At 59.4% G+C, this 21,396-nt stretch overlaps 1 long non-coding RNA gene across 1 annotated transcript; it reads left to right on the forward strand.

Annotated features, from left to right (window-relative positions):
- Positions 1-529: 529 nt before the first annotated feature.
- Positions 530-10,466, forward strand: LOC133348213 (uncharacterized). Its single transcript, XR_009755787.1, has 3 exons — positions 530-798; positions 9,418-9,526; positions 10,236-10,466. It is a non-coding gene; the product is annotated as an uncharacterized LOC133348213 (long non-coding RNA).
- The last annotated feature ends 10,930 nt before the right edge of the window (positions 10,467-21,396 follow it).

Here is a 21,396-nt window from a genome sequence, read left to right on the forward strand (position 1 = left end):
CTGTAAAGACGCTCGCTTGGGATCGCACCGAGAGACGGGGAGAGACGGGAACACGGCGGCTCGAGAACGCACGCCGCGGCATCGCCCCCCAGACTGCCGAGAGGAGTGGGCGGGGCCTGGGCAGGACGCGTCACGGCCACAGGAGGCGACCGTGATGGACGATGGTCGAGAGTCGTCACGGAGCGGCAGTCAAGGAGTGGAACGCGTCCGAGAGGTCGGCCACAGCGGAGATGGAGCGATGGAATCAGCTCGGGTGCAGACGCCATGCAACGAGCGTGCGTGCTTTTTCATTTCGTTTGTTTACTTTGGAAAGCCTCGTGGAGTCTCAGGACTCTTTTTGAGGAGGGTCCTGCCAAGCGTTCATAGTGGGTGGCCATGTTGCTACTACGGTGTGTAATTTGCAGGTAATGTTTCAGCATTGGAATGTGGTTTGGCCAACACCGCTTACAGTGAATGGTTTGCGTTTAGCCATGGGAGGAGGAAACCCATGCAAAACAGGGGGAGAAGATACAGACTCCACACACAGAGAGGCACAGAGTCGGTAGTCGAGCCCAAGAGATTGTTGCTGTGTGGCACGAGTGTCACCACTGCTGAACATGATGAGCAGAAAGTTAACGCTAATCGTTCAATTAATTGGTTTTAGATTTTGAAGACTCGATTCGTCGAGAGGGCGATTCGTGCTCGGCTGCTGGGAGACGCGCGCGCCCCCAACCCCGCGCCGCGCGTCCCGGCGCGCTGCGACGTCGCCAAGACAAAGCTCCCCCGGATAGGCTTCAACAGACTTCTTGGCCAAGTGCTGTAAGCGTACACACCCCATCAACATTCACACGCCACATTGACACGAACGCACTCATGCGCGACGGTGTGTCCAGGGCCCGTGGCCTAACTATCGAATAGAGTGCAGGCGGTGCGACTGCACGCGGGCCGCGAGCGCACTGAAGGGGCTATGACAAGGGGGGGCGGGAGGGGCGGGGGTAGTTGACAGGGGGATGAAGGGGCGGGGGTGGTTGACAGGGGGATGAAGGGGCGGGGGTGGTGGACAGGGGGATGAAGGGGCGGGGATGGTGGACAGGGGGATGAAGGGGCGGGGGACGCGTGAAGGGGGTTGGGCCCAGGACGAGCAGGGCGAGTCGAACCAAGTGACGGGGATCGACTCGGGGGGTGGGGGGAGGGGTGGGGGGTGGGGGGGAGTGACCACCTCGACCCTTTGCGAATCCGTGTCCTCACAGATTCATCGATTCCGGGACGGGCGGGGGGAGTGGAGGGGAGGGGCGAGGGATCGGACACGGGGTTCAGGGAGAGGGAGTGACGGTGGGGGGGGGGGTTGAGGGTAGGAGCGGGGGGGGGGGGGGTTACTCGGGGGCCCAGGAAATGAGCGTCGCGGGGGCCATCGACTCGCGCCCCCCGCGGTCGCCTCCATCACCGGAATGAGCAGGGGGCGCTGCGGCCGGGAGGAGGAGGAGGCGCCTGCCCTGGCCGCGCCGGCATCCATCACGCGCCCTTCACCGGACTAATAGAGATAATGTGTGAAAATTGATTCCCTCACTTCTAACTACGCGCCTCGCCATTAAAATGATAACGGCCGATTGATTGCGCCGTCCCACGGACCTACAATGAAATATTTCCGTGCGGGCCATTCCACAGATGGACTGTCGTGATCGCTTTGGCTCCTCTGCGGGGAGCGGTGGGGGAGGGTGGAGGAGGTGAGGCGAGGGGAGGAGGCGGGGGGCGGGGGAGAGAGGGGGAGGCGCGGGAGGGAAGGCGAGCGGAGGGGAGGGGGAGATCGTGAGATGGAGACTCGTGGCGCGAGGCTGAATGAATCCTTGCCACCACCACCACCACCCCGCTCCTCCTCGTCCCCCCGTCTCCCCGCGCGCGCCTCCTCCCCCCGGGGGGTGGGGGGTGGGGGCTACCTGCGTGCCCCCTGCCCCCCGCAGCGCCGAGCCCACTCCTGCGAGATCGATCGCGAGTGAGCTAACGAGTTGGGCGACTTGGGCAGAAACAATCGGGCTGATGAGAGGCGGGAGGGAGCGGTGATGTAAGCGCGCGTAGATCAGGGGTAATGAATGCGGCTGATGAGATGAGATTACCGCCCTCCCGCCCCTCTCCACTGCTACCGTGGCTGCTGCGGGTGGTCCTGAGCGATCAACACCGCCACCCTCTTCATAGGCACCCCCCTACCCCCAGTCCCGGCTGTGACGGCGAAGACGAGACGTAGTTGTGCTCGTGTGAGTGAGTGTGGGGAGGAGCGGTCGTGTCGCCGTTAGTGGCAAGCATCTGACCGAGTCCTTCAAATGAGTACCTGGTGCTGCGTGTAAAACATCAGCAATGGAGAGACAAAGGCGGCTGGGCGTGGAGCTGGCCACCCACCCCCTCGTGTGACTTGGTCGTCTTCATCGGTGCCACTCGCTAGCAGCACTTGCCCCGACAGCCTGCTCAAGGCTCTGCGGGGGATCTTTGTCTGTACGTGTCCAGTCCGAGTGGGCACACTCGTCGCTATGAAGTCATGCGGCTATTGATGAGTGAACGGAATTGGAGACACGTGACCGTGCACAGGGAGAAGAGTCATTACCCTCCTGCTCCTGCTGTTGCTCCCTGCGGGGCGGGGGGGGGGCGAGAGGGGGGAGTCCCTTGCGCTCGCACCCTGACGCCGGGCACATAGGGAGGGGTGGGGGGGGAGACGCTGGCGCCTTCACGCTCGAGTTCGGTTTAGTTGGGATTTGTAACCGTGTTAGCGTGAGTGACGTGGGAAGAACATCTCAATCGCAGTGATGGACGTCTCCACGTGTGCGTGTGAGGTGGACATCTGTGATGGACATCTCTGTGTGTGTGATGGGCATCTCTGTGTGTGTGATGGACATCTCTGTGTGTGTGATGGACATCTCTGTGTGTGTGATGGGCATCTCTCTGTGTGTGTGATGAACATCTCTGTGTGTGTGATGGACATCTCTGTGTGATGTACATCTCTGTGTGTGTGATGGGCATCTTTGTGTGTGTGATGGACATCTCTGTGTGATGGACATCTCTGTGTGTGTGATGGACATCTCTGTGTGATGAACATCTTTGTGTGTGTGATGGACATCTCTGTGTGTGTGATGAACATCTCTGTGTGTGTGATGGACAACTGTGTGTGTGTGATGGACATCTCTGTGTGTGTGATGAGCATCTCTGTGTGTGTGATGAGCATCTCTGTGTGTGTGATGGACATCTCTGTGTGTGATGAACATCTCTCTGTGTGTGATGGGCATCTCTGTGTGTGTGATGGACATCTCTGTGTGATGGGTATCTCTGTGTGTGTGATGGGCATCTCTGTGTGTGTGATGGACATCTCTGTGTGTGTGATGAACATCTCTGTGTGTGTGATGGACAACTGTGTGTGTGTAATGGACATCTCTGTGTGTGCGATGAGCATCTCTGTGTGTGTGATGAGCATCTCTGTGTGTGTGATGGACATCTCTGTGTGTGATGAACATCTCTCTGTGTGTGATGGGCATCTCTGTGTGTGTGATGGACATCTCTGTGTGATGGGTATCTCTGTGTGTGTGATGGGCATCTCTGTGTGTGTAATGGACATCTCTGTGTGTGTGATGGACATCTCTGTGTGTGAGATGGACATCTCTGTGTGTGTGATGGACATATCTGTGTGTGTGATGAACATCTCTGTGTGTGTGATGGACATCTCTGTGAGTGTGATGGACATCTCTGTGAGTGTGATGGACATCTCTGTGTGATGGACATCTCTTTGTGTGTGATGGACATCTCTGTGTGTGTGATGGACATCTCTGTGTGTGTGATGAACATCTCTGTGTGTGTGATGGACATCTCTGTGTGTGTGATGGACATCTCTGTGAGTGTGATGGACATCTCTGTGAGTGTGATGGACATCTCTGTGTGTGTGATGGACATCTCTGTGAGTGTGATGGACATCTCTGTGTGATGGACATCTCTTTGTGTGTGATGGACATCTCTGTGTGTGTGATGGACATCTCTGTGAGTGTGATGGACATCTCTGTGTGATGGACATCTCTGTGTGTGTGATGGACATATCTGTGTGATGGACATCTCTGTGTGTGTGATGGACATCTCTGTGTGTGTGATGAACATCTCTGTGTGTGTGATGAACATCTCTGTGTGTGTGATGGACATCTCTGTGAGTGTGATGGACATCTCTGTGTGATGGACATCTCTGTGTGTGTGATGGACATCTCTGTGTGATGGACATCTCTGTGTGTGTGATGGACATCTCTGTGTGTGTGATGGACATCTCTGTGTGTGTGATGGGCATCTCTGTGTGTGTGATGGACATCTCTGTGTGTGTGATGGGCATCTCTGTGTGTGTGATGGGCATCTCTGTGTGTGTGATGGACATCTCTGAGTGTGTGATGGCCATCTCTGTGTGTGTGATGGACATCTCTGTGTGTGTGATGGACATCTCTGAGTGTGTGATGGGCATCTCTGTGTGTGTGATGGACATCTCTGTGTGTGTGATGGGCATCTCTGTGTGTGTGATGGGCATCTCTGTGTGTGTGGTGGACATCTCTGTGTGTGTGATTGGCATCTCTGTGTGTGTGATGGACATCTCTGTGTGTGTGATGGACATCTCTGTGTGTGTGATGGGCATCTCTGTGTGTGTGATGGGCATCTCTGTGTGTGTGATGGACATCTCTGAGTGTGTGATGGGCATCTCTGTGTGTGTGATGGACATCTCTGAGTGTGTGATGGGCATCTCTGTGTGTGTGATGGACATCTCTGTGTGTGTGATGGACATCTCTGAGTGTGTGATGGGCATCTCTGTGTGTGTGATGGGCATCTCTGTGTGTGTGATGGACATCTCTGTGTGTGTGATGGGCATCTCTGTGTGTGTGATGGGCATCTCTGTGTGTGTGATGGACATCTCTGTGTGTGTGATTGGCATCTCTGTGTGTGTGATGGACATCTCTGTGTGTGTGATGGACATCTCTGTGTGTGTGATGGGCATCTCTGTGTGTGTGATGGGCATCTCTGTGTGTGTGATGGACATCTCTGAGTGTGTGATGGGCATCTCTGTGTGTGTGATGGACATCTCTGTGTGTGTGATGGAAATCTCTGTGTGTGTGATGGGCATCTCTGTGTGTGTGATGGGCATCTCTGTGTGTGTGATGGACATCTCTGTGTGTGTGATGGACATCTCTGTGTGTGTGATGAACATCTCTGTGTGTGTGATGGACATCTCTGTGAGTGTGATGGACATCTCTGTGTGATGGACATCTCTGTGTGTGTGATGGACATCTCTGTGTGATGGACATATCTGTGTGTGTGATGGACATCTCTGTGTGTGTGATGGACATCTCTGTGTGTGTGATGGACATCTCTGTGTGTGTGATGGACATCTCTGTGTGTGTGACGAACATCTCTGTGTGTGTGATGGACATCTCTGTGTGTGTGATGGACATCTCTGTGTGTGTGATGGACATCTCTGTGTGTGTGATGGGCATCTCTGTGTGTGTGATGGACATCTCTGTGTGTGCGATGGACATCTCTGTGTGTGTGATGGGCATCTTTGTGTGTGTGATGGACATCTCTGTGTGTGTGATGGGCATCTCTGTGTGTGATGAACATCTCTGTGTGTGTGATGGACATCTCTGTGTGTGTGATGGACATCTCTGTGTGTGTGATGGACATCTCTGTGTATGTGGTGAACATCTGTGTGTGTGATGGGCATCTCTGTGTGATGGGCATCTCTGTGTGTGTGATGGACATCTCTGTGTGTGTGATGGGCGTCTCTGTGTGTGTGATGGACATCTCTGTGTGTGATGAACATCTCTGTGTGTGTGATGGACATCTCTGTGTGTGTGATGGACATCTCTGTGTGTGTGGTGAACATCTGTGTGTGTGATGGGCATCTCTGTGTGATGGGCATCTCTGTGTGTGTGATGGACATCTCTGTGTGTGTGATGGGCGTCTCTGTGTGTGTGATGGACATCTCTGTGTGTGTGATGGGCATCTCTGTGTGTGTGATGGACATCTCTGTGTGTGTGATGGGCATCTCTGTGTGTGTGATGGGCATCTCTGTGTGTGTGATGGACATCTCTGAGTGTGTGATGGGCATCTCTGTGTGTGTGATGGACATCTCTGTGTGTGTGATGGACATCTCTGAGTGTGTGATGGGCATCTCTGTGTGTGTGATGGGCATCTCTGTGTGTGTGATGGACATCTCTGTGTGTGTGATGGGCATCTCTGTGTGTGTGATGGACATCTCTGTGTGTGTGATGGGCATCTCTGTGTGTGTGATGGGCATCTCTGTGTGTGTGATGGACATCTCTGTGTGTGTGATTGGCATCTCTGTGTGTGTGATGGACATCTCTGTGTGTGTGATGGACATCTCTGTGTGTGTGATGGGCATCTCTGTGTGTGTGATGGGCATCTCTGTGTGTGTGATGGACATCTCTGAGTGTGTGATGGGCATCTCTGTGTGTGTGATGGACATCTCTGTGTGTGTGATGGAAATCTCTGTGTGTGTGATGGGCATCTCTGTGTGTGTGATGGGCATCTCTGTGTGTGTGATGGACATCTCTGTGTGTGTGATGGACATCTCTGTGTGTGTGATGAACATCTCTGTGTGTGTGATGGACATCTCTGTGAGTGTGATGGACATCTCTGTGTGATGGACATCTCTGTGTGTGTGATGGACATCTCTGTGTGATGGACATCTCTGTGTGTGTGATGGACATCTCTGTGTGTGTGATGGACATCTCTGTGTGTGTGACGAACATCTCTGTGTGTGTGATGGACATCTCTGTGTGTGTGATGGACATCTCTGTGTGTGTGATGGACATCTCTGTGTGTGTGATGGGCATCTCTGTGTGTGTGATGGACATCTCTGTGTGTGCGATGGACATCTCTGTGTGTGTGATGGGCATCTTTGTGTGTGTGATGGACATCTCTGTGTGTGTGATGGGCATCTCTGTGTGTGATGAACATCTCTGTGTGTGTGATGGACATCTCTGTGTGTGTGATGGACATCTCTGTGTGTGTGATGGACATCTCTGTGTGATGGACATCTCTGTGTGTGTGATGGACATCTCTGTGTGTGTGATGGACATCTCTGTGTGTGTGATGGACATCTCTGTGTGTGTGATGGACATCTCTGTGTGTGTGATGGGCATCTCTGTGTGTGTGATGGACATCTCTGTGTGTGTGATGGGCATCTCTGTGTGTGTGATGGACATCTCTGTGTGTGTGATGGACATCTCTGTGTGTGTGATGGGCATCTCTGTGTGTGATGAACATCTCTGTGTGTGTGATGGACATCTCTGTGTGTGTGATGGACATCTCTGTGTGTGTGATGGACATCTCTGTGTGTGTGATGGACATCTCTGTGTGTGTGATGGGCATCTCTGTGTGATGGGCATCTCTGTGTGTGTGATGGACATCTCTGTGTGTGTGATGGGCGTCTCTGTGTGTGTGATGGACATCTCTGTGTGTGTGATGGGCATCTCTGTGTGTGTGATGGACATCTCTGTGTGTGCGATGGACATCTCTGTGTGTGTGATGGGCATCTTTGTGTGTGTGATGGACATCTCTGTGTGTGTGATGGGCATCTCTGTGTGTGATGAACATCTCTGTGTGTGTGATGGACATCTCTGTGTGTGTGATGGACATCTCTGTGTGTGTGATGGACATCTCTGTGTGTGTGGTGAACATCTGTGTGTGTGATGGGCATCTCTGTGTGATGGGCATCTCTGTGTGTGTGATGGACATCTCTGTGTGTGTGATGGGCGTCTCTGTGTGTGTGATGGACATCTCTGTGTGTGATGAACATCTCTGTGTGTGTGATCGACATCTCTGTGTGTGTGATGGACATCTCTGTGTGTGTGGTGAACATCTGTGTGTGTGATGGGCATCTCTGTGTGATGGGCATCTCTGTGTGTGTGATGGACATCTCTGTGTGTGTGATGGGCGTCTCTGTGTGTGTGATGGACATCTCTGTGTGTGTGATGGGAATCTCTGTGTGTGTAATGAGCGTCTCTGTGTGTGTGATGGACATCTCTGTGTGTGTGATGGACATCTCTGTGTGTCATGAACATCTCTGTGTGTGTGATGGACATCTCTGTGTGTGTGATGGACATCTCTGTGTGTGTGATGGGCATCTCTGTGTGATGGACATCTCTGTGTGTGTGATGGACATCTCTGTGTGATGGACATCTCTGTGTGATGGACATTTCTGTGTGATGGACATCTTTGTGTGTGTGATGGACATCTCTGTGTGTGTGATGGACATCTCTGTGTGTGTGATGGACATCTCTGTGTGTGTGATGGGCATCTCTGTGTGTGTGATGGACATCTCTGTGTGTGTGATGGGCATGTCTGTGTGTGTGATGGACATCGCTGTGTGATGGACATCTCTGTATGTGAAAATATACGGGAGATCTCTCATGGTGCTCTAGTCTCGACTGCATCTCCTAGTTGGCTTGATTTTTCTCCAGGATAAATAAAGATTCTGATTATCACTGGGACACGACGTGAGGTGGTGAGGGGTGTGGATGGTGGGGGGGTCAGAGGAACGAGAGGGGGAGGAGACACACGGAGCCAGCAGATACGCTCATGGCGCTCGAGTCGAGTCCTGCAGATAAAGTGACAAGACGAGGGGCGGGGCGTGGTGGGGGGGGGGGGCGGTGCGTTGTGGGGGGGGGCAGAGTGCGAGGCTCTGGCCCCTGCAGCAGACGGCCGGGAGGGGGGGCTGGGGGCTGGGACCGTGGCCACGCGTGACGATGGCGGCGTGGAGGAGGAGGAGGGTTTCGGATCGAGTTTGGGTTGAGTTTGACAGCGGGGTCCTTGCCCCCCCCGCCCCCCACCGCGCACGCGAGCGGTCATAGTTCAGACCGCGCGCGCAATCAGCAATTAGTGACTCAGCAATTAGTGAATCAGCAATTAGTTAATCAGGCGCCCGGCTGAACGATTAATCATGCTCACACTTCACCCATACACTCGCTCACCCCGTGAGACTCCGTCACCACTCACCAACACACACACACATCATCATCAAAAACCGTGCACACACACACACCACCCACACACACCCACACACATTCACACCCACGTGACACGCAGTCACCCTCCTCCACTCACCCTCGCTCACTCACTACAGGGACCCCCCCCCCCCGCCACATCCACTTACCATGCCCCCCCCCCCCGTCTACCTCCCCCCACCCCCGCGTTGCTGGGGGGCCCTGGGGGCGCGGGGCGCGGGGCGCGGATGTTTATGGAACTAGGAACAAGGTAAACGCGGCTTTTAAGTGGGGCGACTTCTCCGCTCACTGCTCGAGTTAATGCATAATTAACGACTTGTCTAAGCAAACACGCTCTCTCCTCGCTCTCCCAGCCGCTCTCCCCGCGCTCCCCCCCTCTCTCCATTTACACGTCTGCTCACGGCCGCAGAGAATCAAGTGTGGCGCCATAAAGCGAGCGCCTCGCGCGGGGTCATCCCGCGGTGACCCCCCTCCCACACCGAGGGGGCGGGGAGGGGCTGGTGAGGCTGGTGAGGGAGGTGAGGGAGCGTGTCGATGGGTGCACATCTGTGTCGGTGCGTGCGGTGCCGTTCCGGTCTTTATCGGCTTGTCTGTGCTATGGAGAAGGATTATTGTCCGAAACGTCGCCTATTATATATATTTTTCCCCTTTTAAGGTCCCAGTGATATTGATCGACGCTTGTGTTGAAATGTGTCGCTGTGCTTCTACTGCTGTGCTTGTGCACCCACTACCAGCGCAGTATCACCAAATCATTTGCCCTAATAGGTGCTCGCAAACAGCACTTTTCCCAGCAGCCTGAAGGCTATACGGGGAATCTTTGCTTGCTTTGTCTTTCGTCGTTTGTGTGGGGGGCGGTGGTGCAGTGATTCGCGCTGTGCGACACGACAAGAGTTCGATTCCTTCGCACGGCCAACATCAGTGACGAACCTCTGAACTTGTCCCGGGCCTCCCCTTGGTCGACTAAGCCTTAAATGAGTACAGTGGCTGGTTCGGTGTATCTACATCAACACTTGGGAGACAAAGGCGGCCGGGTGTGGGTCCTGGCCGCACCACCCCCTCGTGCGCCGTTCCGACCTTAATCGGTGCTAGCTAATCTAAAAGCATGTTCAAGGCGATACGGTGGGGTCCTTGTGTCCGTGTGTAAGAGAGAGGGCGTGTATGCGAGTGTGTGTGCACCAATTCTGTGTTTTGCATGTGAATGTGTTCTGTGTGTATGCGTGTGTCAAGATCGACCTCCATGGAGGAGGTTCATGAAGGACGCTGCTGCTACTGGGCAGTTGGAGGCAGTCGCCCTCCAACAACAGCGGAGGGCAGAGGAGCGACGCTCACAACAACGAGCGGATAAAACTCAGCACGTTGGCGCAGTGGGGAGCACAGGTGGTGGTGCATCTGTCAGTCATCTCAGTCAGTCAACCAACCCATGGCTCCTGGGTCTGTTCTGTGACCTGCCAGCGAGCCTTCGACACTTCACCTAACCTGAAAGTGCACCTAGCCTGGCACAAGCGCCGTGGCGACGTCACCGCCACTTAGTGGCGAACAGCGATTGTTGTATGTGCAGAGTGTTCATGAAAGATTGTGTGTGTGCATGTGTGCGTGTTCCATTGCGTATGCATGCAGGAATTTTACGTGTATATGTATAATTATCATAAAAACATTTAACATTATTCCTGAATAAGGTTTAACGGTCGAAACGTTGAAAACATCCCTGTGTTTACGTTACTCGAGTTGTGTAGATAAATCGTGACGCAGTCAAGCAATGGACAGAATCAGCACTGAGCTGTGAGGGATGGCGACGGCGTGGGGAGTCCTTCATCCAGCAGTGGATAGACCATGGCCGATGATGCGCACGACACCCCGCTCCCCCGCTCCCCCCCTCCCCCGCTCCCCCGCTCCCATCACCCTGATCCCCCCCGACTCCGCTCTCCCCGTTCCCCGCTCCCTGCCCTCTTCTCTCCATGACCCCCTATCCCTGATCCCTCTCTCTCTGCTCCCTTTTGCCCCGCCCCCTGCCCCCCTGTCCCGCCCCCTGCCCCGCCCCCTACCCCCCTACCCCCCTCCTCTTCCTCCCTCCCCTTGCTCCCCTCGAGGAGCCTCGTGCATCTTTTGTGATGCTTCGCTGTGATTATTCCCGGCGGATTGGCGCGGCGCGGCGACGCTCGGGCTGAGAGAAGTGGAGTAGGAGGGGGGGTAGTGAGTGGCGATGTGGGGGGGTGGGTGAGAGGGAGAATGAGAGGGGAGGGGGGAGAATGAGAGGGGAGGGGGGGAATGAGAGGGGAGGGGGGAGCCGACCCGGCGCCCGAGGCTCGGGCGGCTCGGAGACGCGCGCAGGTACTAACACAAAGCAAACAGCGGCGCGGCCATAAAGACGCATCTCCCCCTCCCTCACCCCCCTCCCTCGCCGCCGTCTGGAGTCTCGCATTAGCGGGGGACGAGGCTGGAGACGCAAATGGGACGCGGAGGCGGCAGCAGCAGCAGCGGCAGCGGCGCTTATCTAGGCCATCACCGACCGGAGCCACACGGGGCCATAAAACTGAGGCCCCCCCCCCCCCTCCTCACCTCCTCCCGCCCTTCACCCCCCCCCCCCTTCGTCCATCCCCTCCACACAACCTCCCCTCTCGCCGCCCTCCCACCACCTCTCCTGACTGCGCTGGCCCGGCGCAGCCGAGTCCTTCCAGCTTGGAGGGGAAGAAACGAGGAATGATGGTGGTGGTGGTCGTGGTGACGGTGGTGATTGTCAAGGAGGAGAAAAATGATTATAAGAAGGATTGTGGGGGGTGGGGTGTAGGAGACGTTGGGATCGGCCGAGTGGGGTGCGGGTGGGAGGCAGGGGGGTGGGGGCACAGCGCCGCGCTCCATCACCGCGATTTCACGCCGTGAGCGGCCGGCCGCGCGCATTACACGCCGCTTACAGCGGGCAGGGCAGGGCACGGGCGGGGGCTGATACGGGGGTGAGCTGAGAGGGTTACAAGGCGGGCGAGGGGGGGCGGTATTTGCGGGGTCGTAAACCCGCGGGCCCGTGTCGGCGTCAGGCGGCAGGACTGCTGATGAGCGGCGCGGAGGCGGCGGGGGGCGAGCGGCGCGGAGGCGCCTCCTGTGTCGCGCACTTAGGCGCTGCGGGCAGGAGGCGGGCGGGCGGGCGAGGCGGAGTGGTTGAGTGAGTGGGGGAGTGGGTGGGTGAGCGAGTGGGAGGGAGGGTGAGCGAGTGAGTGAGTGGGGGAGTGGGTTGGTGAGTGGGTGAGCGAGCGAGTGGATGGGTGAGTGGGGGAGTGGGTGGGTGAGCGAGTGGGAGGGAGGGTGAGTGAGTGAGTGGGGGAGTGGGTGAGTGGGTGAGCGAGCGAGTGGATGGGTGAGTGGGGGAGTGGGTGGGTGAGCGAGTGGGTAGGAGAGCGCGAGTCAGCCGGACTGAGTGGCGGCTGCTGTTGCAGGAAGTTTGCTTTTTCTCGTCCGCGCGTTACGCGGGGGAGGGGGGCTGGGAGGAGGGGGGGGGGGGTCTCGTGGGGGGCGCGGGGGTGTGGACCGTGAGCGGCTCCAGACAGGCGCGATGGGAGTCGCGGGGGTCAGTGGCTGTGGGGGGGGGTCTCTGATTTACGAGCCGCACTCTTACACGTGGCTACAAGTACCCCACCTCAAGGGGACCGCCTCGCACCCCTCGGCGAGGGGGCGAGGCGGAGTGGAGGACACGGTCCGCTCCGCCTCCCTGATCATCCGCACGCCCTGGAGAGGTCAGGGGTTGCTGCAGGAGTTGGGATCCTCAGGAGGATAAGGGGACCGCAGAGGCAGTAGGGATCTCCTGAGGGGTAAAGGGGTTATTCGAGGGGGTATGGGTACCCAGAGAAGCTGGCATCTCTGAAGCAAATAAGCGTGTTTGCATGGTATATGCGATTTGTGTGTTTGTGTGTATTTATTATATTATGTACATGTGTGGTGTGTGATGTGTGTATGTGTGATGCTGTGTAGATGCGTGTGGTGTGCAGTCTGTGTGTGGAGTGTGTGGTGTGTGAGTTGTGTATGTATGATGTTGTGTAGGTGTGTGTGGTATTTATGAGAGGTGGCACAGCAGTTCACACACTGCTCTCGAACGCTGACCACTCGAGTGCGAATCCAGGACACGGCGAACATTTGGCATCTGAACCGGTCCTGGGAGTCCCGAGGTCGACTCGGACAGAAACGTGTTCCTGGGGAGCCAGGGTCCGTCGGTGCGTGGTGTGGTCCACGCCCCCCCCCCCCCCATCCGTCACCCACCCCCTGGTAGGGGCGCGGTGTCTGCGGCCTTCAGAGGTGCTCGCTAACAGCACTTGCCCCAACAGGCTGTTAAAGGCTATAGGGGGGATTTTTGTCTTTGTGTGTGGTGTGCAGAGCGGAAGTGTAGTGGTTATGGCGCTGCGCACCAACACGGCGACCCAACACCAGTGACGTTCATCTAAACCTGTGCTGGGCCTTCCCTAGGTCGGCTCAGCCTTAAAAACGAGTACCTGGTGCGGTGCGTAAACATCGCCACTCGGGAGACAAGGGCGGCCGGGCGTGGTGCTGGCCACCCACCCCCTCGTGTGCCGTGCCTGCCTGGAGGCAGGCACGGCACACGCCCCAACAGTCTGTTCAGCCATACTGGGGATCCGTGTGGTGTGTGTGTGGGGTTTGTGTATGTGGCACGCGGTGTGTGTGCGTGGCATGCGGCGTGTGTGTGTGCGGAGTGCGGTGTGTGCGCGGTGTTTGTGTGCGTGTCGCTGGGTGATTGCAGGCGGAAGGGGGAGATAATGAGGGTAATTGGGAGCCTCTTGGAGAGCGCGGGTCACGAGGCGCTTCCTACAGCTCCACTCGGCACGCGGCTTCCTTCCTCCCCCCCTCTTCCTCTCCACCACCCAAATGTTACCTCCAGCACCGCCCTTCTGTGATGCCGATGTCGCTTCGGACACGTGATCCCGGAACAAAGAGACACGCGGAGAGGGCGACACTGGGGGGGACACGCGGTTGATTTCATGGTTGAGGGTTACCGCGTTAATTGATGGCTCGCGATTTCATTAACAAGAGAGCGTCCCCCCCCCAGCCCTGCCCAAACGCCCCCTCCCCCGCGCCGTTCGCGACACAACCCTCGTGCAATTGACGCCCTGCGAATGAGATGAATGAGACGCGTGAGATGAATGAGATGCGTTCCATCGCAAGGCGTCGTCCAGCAGAAATGTACCAAGAGATACAATAAATCAAAGTTCGACTTGAGCCAACACGGGGAGCCGGACTTCAATAGTCGGGGTTGGGGTGAGACGATCCCCCCCCCTCCTCCACGCCCACCCCCTCCCCACCCTCCAAAATCGAAGCCAGATTTCACGGGATTAACCCGGGCAGCAGCAGCAGCAGCGGCGGAGACGAACACGGCGCAATTCCCCTAAACGCGGCTTCCTCCTCCCTTGTCCTCTCGCAGCTAAAACTCCCCGTGAGTGGGGGGGGGGGGGGGGCTGAGCATGACGATACAGGGGGGCTGGGAGGGCTGAAAACGTAAGAAGTAGCTGAGCGGGGGGCTGAATGTAAGCTGAGTGAAGTGTGTGGCGGGAGAGTTGGAGTGAGAGCTGAGTCACGTCGTCGTTGGATGAGAAGAGTGAGAGGAGGGGGAGGCTGGGAGGGGAAGTGTGGTGTAGATGAGTGGGAGGTGAGTGGGGGAGATGGTGAGGGGGTTGGAAGTGGGAGCGAGCTGGGCGGACGAGGTGAGAGGAAGGGGTAGCTGGGAGGGGAGCTGAGTGGGGGGTTGGGGGGGGGGGGCGAGGAGGGAGGCTCGTGTTTGTGGTAACGTGAACTCGCCGTGATTGTAATTTGTATAATTGGGCGCGCAGTGGCGCGGACCCGGGCAGAGACGTGTTTTTCTGCGAGTTAATCATCATCAGCACCAGCATCATCATCAGCACCATCATCATCAGCAGCAGCAGCCGCGCCGAGTCCGCGAGTTCACGCGCCATTAATTCATTAAATAATCAGAGGTTCATCATTAATTCACTCGCTAATTCATTCAGCGCCGCCTCCATCATCAGCATCTGGGAGCGAAGCGCGGCGACACGCGGACACGTGACTCCGCTCCTCCGTGTGACAGGGGAAGGGAGGAGAGCGGGGGGAGGAGAGCGGGGGGGGAGGAGAGCGGGGGGGGGGAGGGAGAGCGGGGGGGGGGGAGGAGAGCGGGGGGGGGGAGGAGAGCGGGGGGGGGGGAGGAGAGCGGGGGGGGGGGAGGAGAGCGGGGGAGGGGGAGGAGAGCGGGGGGGGGGAGGAGAGCGGGGGGGGGAGGAGAGCGGGGGGGGGGAGGAGAGCGGGGGGGGGGAGGAGAGCGGGGGGGGGGGAGGAGAGCGGGGGGGGGAGGAGAGCGGGGGGGGGAGGAGAGCGGGGGGGGGGGAGGAGAGCGGGGGGGGGAGGAGAGCGGGGGGGGGGAGGAGAGCGGGGGGGGGGAGGAGAGCGGGGGGGGGGGAGGAGAGCGGGGGGGGGGAGGAGAGCGGGGGGGGGGGAGAGCGGGGGGGGGGAGGAGAGCGGGGGGGGGGGGGGAGGAGAGCGGGGGGGGGGGAGGAGAGCGGGGGGGGGGGGAGAGCGGCGGGGGGGGGGAGCGGCGGGGGGGGGAGCGGCGGGGGGGGGGAGCGGCGGGGAGGGGGGAGCGGCGGGGGGGGGGGAGCGGCGGGGGGGGAGCGGCGGCGGGGGGGGGAGCGGCGGGGGGGGGGGGGAGCGGCGGGGGGGGGGGGGAGCGGCGGGGGGGGGGGAGCGGCGGGGGGGGGGGAGCGGCGGGGGGGGGGGAGCGGCGGGGGGGGGGCGGGGGGGGCACAGCGTGGGAGGTGGCAGAGGGGTGTGCTAGGGGAGGGGGCGGGGGAGGGGACGGGGGGGGTGAACCCCTCAGGAGGAACTCGCGACCAAAGTTACAAATCAAGAACATTGGCAAGGCCCCCGTAGTCGCAGGGCAGGCGACTTGACGGGGATTGACGGTTTTCTGCGCCCCTCTGCCGCCACGCGCCGAGCGGTGCCGCGGCTCCACGCAGCGACACCCGCAGCGCGTGGCGCGGGAGCGCGGAGGTTCAGGAGCTTTCAGACGATGAGCGATGCGTGTTGATCACGCGTGCGGGAGGGGGAAACACTCTATCCCCGTGCGAATGGAACAGGTGCAGTCCACACTTTGCTGTACCGCCTTCTCCTGGCGAGCCAGGGTACGGTACCTGCTCGACGCCGAAGAGGAGACGAGTTTCTCAGCATCTGTGTGTGATCCGCCAACCCTCGCTCGCCTCCAGGGGGGGCGGGGGGAGGGGGTGACGCGGGGAAGTGTGACGACTCCCAAATAGAAAGCGAGACGGCATGAGGAGCTAATAATGCCTTCAATCGGGAGATCGACACTGGAATGGAATCTGTCGCATATGGAGATTGAGTGCCCTCAGAGGATGATGATGAGGGGGGCCACAGCATTCGCTGACTCTTCGCTCGCTCCGACTGCGGCTGCTGCTGTCTCTGCGACCATCACTCGCTGAATCCCCCACCCGTGTTGAGGACTCGATCTCTACCACACACCGACTGAGTCGCCTCAAGCACCACCAACCACACCGCGTTCAACCACCACCCTGGAAGTCACAACGGGACACTCGGTCACAAACTCCTCATTCACTGTCCCGCCCACTCATCCACTCACTCATTGACTCATTCACTCACTCACTCACCCACCTACCCATCCAGACACACAACACACCCACTCACTCCCCCACTCACCCATCCACACCCCCACTCCCCCACTCACCCATCCACACCCCCACTCACCCACACCCCATCCACACCCCCACTCACCCCCATCCACACCCCCACTCACCCATCCACACCCCCACTCACCCACTCACTCCCCCACTCACCCACACCCCATCCACACCCCCACTCACCCACACCCCCACTCACCCACACCCCCATCCACACCTCCACTCCCCTACTCCCCCACACCCCCATCCACTCCCCCACTCACCCACACCCCCATCCACACCCCCACTCTCCCACTCACCCATCGACACCCCCACTCCCCCACTCACCCATCCACACCCACTCACCCACACCCCCACTCACCCACTCACCCATCCACTCCCCCATTCACCCATCCACTCACCCACACCCCCACTCCCCCACTCACACCCCCACACCCCCACTCCCCCACACCCCACCCACGCCCCCACTCCCCCCACCCCCACCCACCCCCACCCACTCCCCCACTCAGCACACTGCAGGTGACAACTCGTCTCGTTCTGCTTCTTCCCTCGCACTGCTCCACTCTGGAATTCCCGACTCTCGTTTCGTTTCCAAACTCCTACAACGATAACAACGTCGCTCAATGGAAGGAGCGCCTGCAACAGTGCTGTTTGTTGCTGGCTGTTTAACGTTTTAGGCCTTTAGCCTCTCGCCATCAACTGTGGAAACCCGCCGAGCGCCTCGTCCTCACCGCCTCTCAACAAACGAGGGGGAATCTGCCCCCCCCCCCCGTGTCCCCACGCCCGTGTTGGGCGCTCGCCTCTTGTCAGGTATAGGGGGGGGGGTCGCGTGAATTCCTGTGGGATGGGGGGGGGCTTGGGTCGCGTGAATCCCTGTGAGATGGGGGGGGGGGGCTTGGGTCGCGTGAACCCCGGGGGGGAAGGGGTGGGGGGGGGGAGCGGCACGGACGTGAGAACTGGAGGAAGGAGCTGTTTGGTTTGGCCGGAGCCGCATCCTCCCCGGGGGCGCAGGGTGGCGTGGGAGGTTGTGGGGGGGGGGGGTTTGGGGAGAAGTTGGGGGGGGGTCAGGGGAGCGCGTCTTCACGGAGCGGTCATCCCACGGCGCCCCCCCCCCACGCCCCCAGAGAAAATGCAGGATAGAGAAAGGCAGTGATGGAGAAAGGCAGTGATGGAGAAAACGGGAGGGATGGGAGAAAGGGAGAGGAGGGAAGAGAGCGATAGGGGGAGGAAAGGTAGCGGAAGATAGCAGAGCACGAGAGAGAGAGAGAGAGAATGAGGAGGAAGAGGAGGACGGCGATGAGGAAGAGACAGCAGGGAGGGAGAGCGCTGCTGCTCTCCCCGCGTCGCAGCCGCCTTCATCATCAGACGAGTCGCGGGAGGGGTGCAGTGGGGGTGCAGTGGGGGTGCAGTGGGGGTGCAGTGGGGGCCGCGGTGGGGGCCGCGGTGGGGGCGGCGTCGCGCCCAGGGGCAAGTGCGCAGGCGGTGCAACTGCACCACGAGCCGAGGTGGCGGGGCTCTGAGGAGGGGTGGATTGAGCACGGAGCCTCACACGGGGGCGACTCGCAGTCACTCGCACCAGCCGTCTCCTTCCTCTCCTCGCCGATGGCGGTGGTCTCGCTGTGGCGCTGGCATCGCTCGTGCTGTTGTCGTTGTAGTTGCTGTTGTTGCTGTTGTTGTAGTTGCTGTTGTAGGAGTTGTTGTAGTTGTTGTAGTTGTTGTTGCTGTTGTGGTTGTTGTAGTTGTTGTAGTTGCTGTTGTATGAGTTGTTGTTGTAGTTGTTGCTGTTGTTGTAGTTGCTGTTGTATTTGCTGTTGTAGGAGTTGTTGTAGTTGTTGTTGTAGTTGTAGTTGTTGTAGTTGTTGTTGCTGTTGTGGTTGTTGTAGTTGTTGTTGTAGTTGGTGTAGTTGTTGTAGTTGTTGTTGTAGTTGTTGTTGTAGTTGTTGTTGTAGTTGTTGTTGTAGTTGCTGTTGTAGTTGTTGTAGTTGTTGTTATAGTTGTTGTAGTTGTTGTTGTAGTTGTCGCTCGTGGTGTTGTAGTTGTTGTAGTTGCTGTTGTAGTTGTTGTTGCTGTAGGAGTTGTTTTTGTAGTTGTTGTTGCTGTAGGAGTTGTTGTTGTAGTTGTTGTTGTAGTTGTTGTTGTAGTTGCTGTTGTAGTTGTTGTTGCTGTAGGAGTTGTTGTTGTAGTTGTTGTTGTTGTTGTAGTTGCTGTTGTAGTTGTTGTTGCTGTAGGAGTTGTTGTTATAGTTGTTGTCTTGGCTGGTTTGACCGTCGCCTCTGAGGCCGGGGTCCTTGTCGTGCGGGTCAATGATTGTGAGAGCGGCGCGGGCGGAACGCGGCCTCTGCGACCCGGGGATGGCGCGGCTGGAGGAGAGGGGGGGCAACGTGGGTACCCATCGGGGCAGGAGCGGGCGGGGGGGGCAGGAGCGGGCGGGGGGGGGGGCAGGGGCGGGGGGGGGCAGGAGCGGGCGGGGGGGGGCAGGGGCGGGGGGGGCAGGGGCGGGGGGGGGGGCAGGGGCGGGCGGGCGGGGGGGGCGGGCGGGGGAGCGGGGGCACGACCAGGCTGCACGCCGAGGCGCGAACGCGTCGCGAACACCGCCTGACATATTTAGACAAAATGTAAACACGCGCACAGCCCCCAGCCCCGCCCCTGCCTCCCCCAGGCGTCTGTCACCGGGTCAGCATGGGGAGGGGGACGGGGGCAGGGGGGGGATGGGGGGGGAGGAAGTCGATCCCTAATCGCTCCCACCCGCGGGTCCGGGACCCGGCCCAGCTCCTGGGGCCCCGATAGCTCCGTGCGAGTCGGGGGGTGGTGGGGGGGGGGGGTGGTGGGGGGGGGGGGGGGGGAGCAGAGAGAGGGACACGCGCTCCATGCACGAACTCGGGGATCAGAAACAGGGATCGGGAATCGTGTATCTGACTCGGAGTCGAGACCCGGGAACGATGCTCAGGCTTTATTGCTTGTGGGTTATGAATCCTCATCGACGATCACAAAACTGTCATCATAGATCAGATCTGGAATCAGAGATCTGAAATCAGGCATCCAGGATGAGAGATCTGAGATCGCGGGAGTCCGTGGCACGTTCTCGGGGTGCATCTCGAAGCGGCCCTGGCCCCGGCTCCCAAGCGCTGGACCTCGCGCCCTGCGGTGACCCCCTCGTGCACGCGGGGCGAGGGGGTCTCCGGGTCTGGGAACCCCCGCGTCCCCGTGACTCACAGAGACCCCAACCCGATCCACGGTCTCCCCGCGTCTGACGACCTGAGGCCTCTCCCTCCCTGGGGCCCCAGACCGTGGGAGCCCCAGACCCCGGGGCCCCGAGATCTCGCGCCCAGGGACCCCGGCGAGAGACGCGAGCAGGTGCGAGGGTGCGCCGCAGGGGCCCGTGGGGGGGGGGGGGGTCCGCGGGGTCAGACGCAGGAACACCCCAATCGGAGGGGCACGAGCCGGCGGGGCACTGGGACGGGGGTGGGGGAGCGGAAAATCTGGGGTCGGGGGGGGAGAGAGATAAGGGGAGCGCGGGGGAGCGGAAAGGAGAGAGGGAGTGCGCGGTAAAGTGGCCGAGTCTGGGGAGAGCGCTCGAGGAGGAGGAGGAGGAGAGCGAGGAGAGGTGGCCGGAAGTAGAAAGGAAACCGCTAATGGTTCCCAAACCGCGACCCCGGCTCTAACGCGCAGCGAGCACCGCGCGCACATCTGGCGGGCAGAGCTCGCGGCGCGAGAACGGGGAGCGGGGTGCAGGGAGTGAGGGTGCAGGGAGTGAGGGTGCGGGGTCCAGGGAGCGGGGTGCAGGGAGTGAGGGTGCGGGGAGTGAGGGTGCAGGGAGTGAGGGTGCAGGGAGTGAGGGTGCAGGGAGCGGGGAGTGAGGGTGTAGGGAGTGAGGGTACGGGGAGTGAGGGTGCAGGGAGTGAGGGTGCGGGGTCCAGCGAGCGGGGTGCAGGGAGTGAGGGTGCAGGGAGCGGGGAGTGAGGGTGCAGGGAGTGAGGGTGCAGGGGCTGAAGGTGCGGGGAATGAGGGTGCAGGGAGTGAGGGTGCAGGGGCTGAGGGTGCGGGGAGTGAGGGTGCAGGGAGTGAGGGTGCAGGGGCTGAGGGTGCGGGGAGTGAGGGTGCGGGGAGTGAGGGTGCGGGGAGTGAGGGTGCAGGGAGCGGGGAGTGAGGGTGCAGGGAGTGAGGGTGCAGGGAGTGAGGGTGCAGGGAGCGGGGAGTGAGGGTGCAGGGAGTGAGGGTGCAGGGAGCGGGGAGCGGGGGTACGGGGAGTGAGGGTGCAGGGAGCGGGGAGTGAGGGTGTAGGGAGTGAGGGTGCAGGGGCTGAGGGTGCGGGGAGTGAGGGTGCGGGGAGTGAGGGTGCAGGGAGTGAGGGGTGCAGGGAGCGGGGAGCGGGGGTACGGGGAGTGAGGGTGCAGGGAGCGGGGAGAGGGATGGTGGTGTAGGGAGGGGTGCAGGGGCTGAGGGTGCGGGGAGTGAGGGTGCAGGGAGTGAGGGTGCAGGGGCTGAGGGTGCGGGGAGGGAGGGTGCAGGGAGTGGGTTGCGTGGAGCGAGGTGCCGGGAGCAGACTGCGGGGATCGTGGGCTGTGCAGGGTGTGTGTAGTGTTGTGCTGTGTGTATTGTGTGTTGTGCTGTGTGTATTGTGTGTTGTTGTGCTGTGTGTATTGTGTGTTGTGCTGTGTGTATTGTGTGTTGTGCTGTGTGTATTGTGTATTGTG

This window comes from Lethenteron reissneri, chromosome 27, assembly GCF_015708825.2.
Source record: "Lethenteron reissneri isolate LAM-NWPU_2019-01 chromosome 27, ASM1570882v1, whole genome shotgun sequence".
NCBI classification, from domain to species: Eukaryota; Metazoa; Chordata; class Hyperoartia; order Petromyzontiformes; family Petromyzontidae; genus Lethenteron; species Lethenteron reissneri.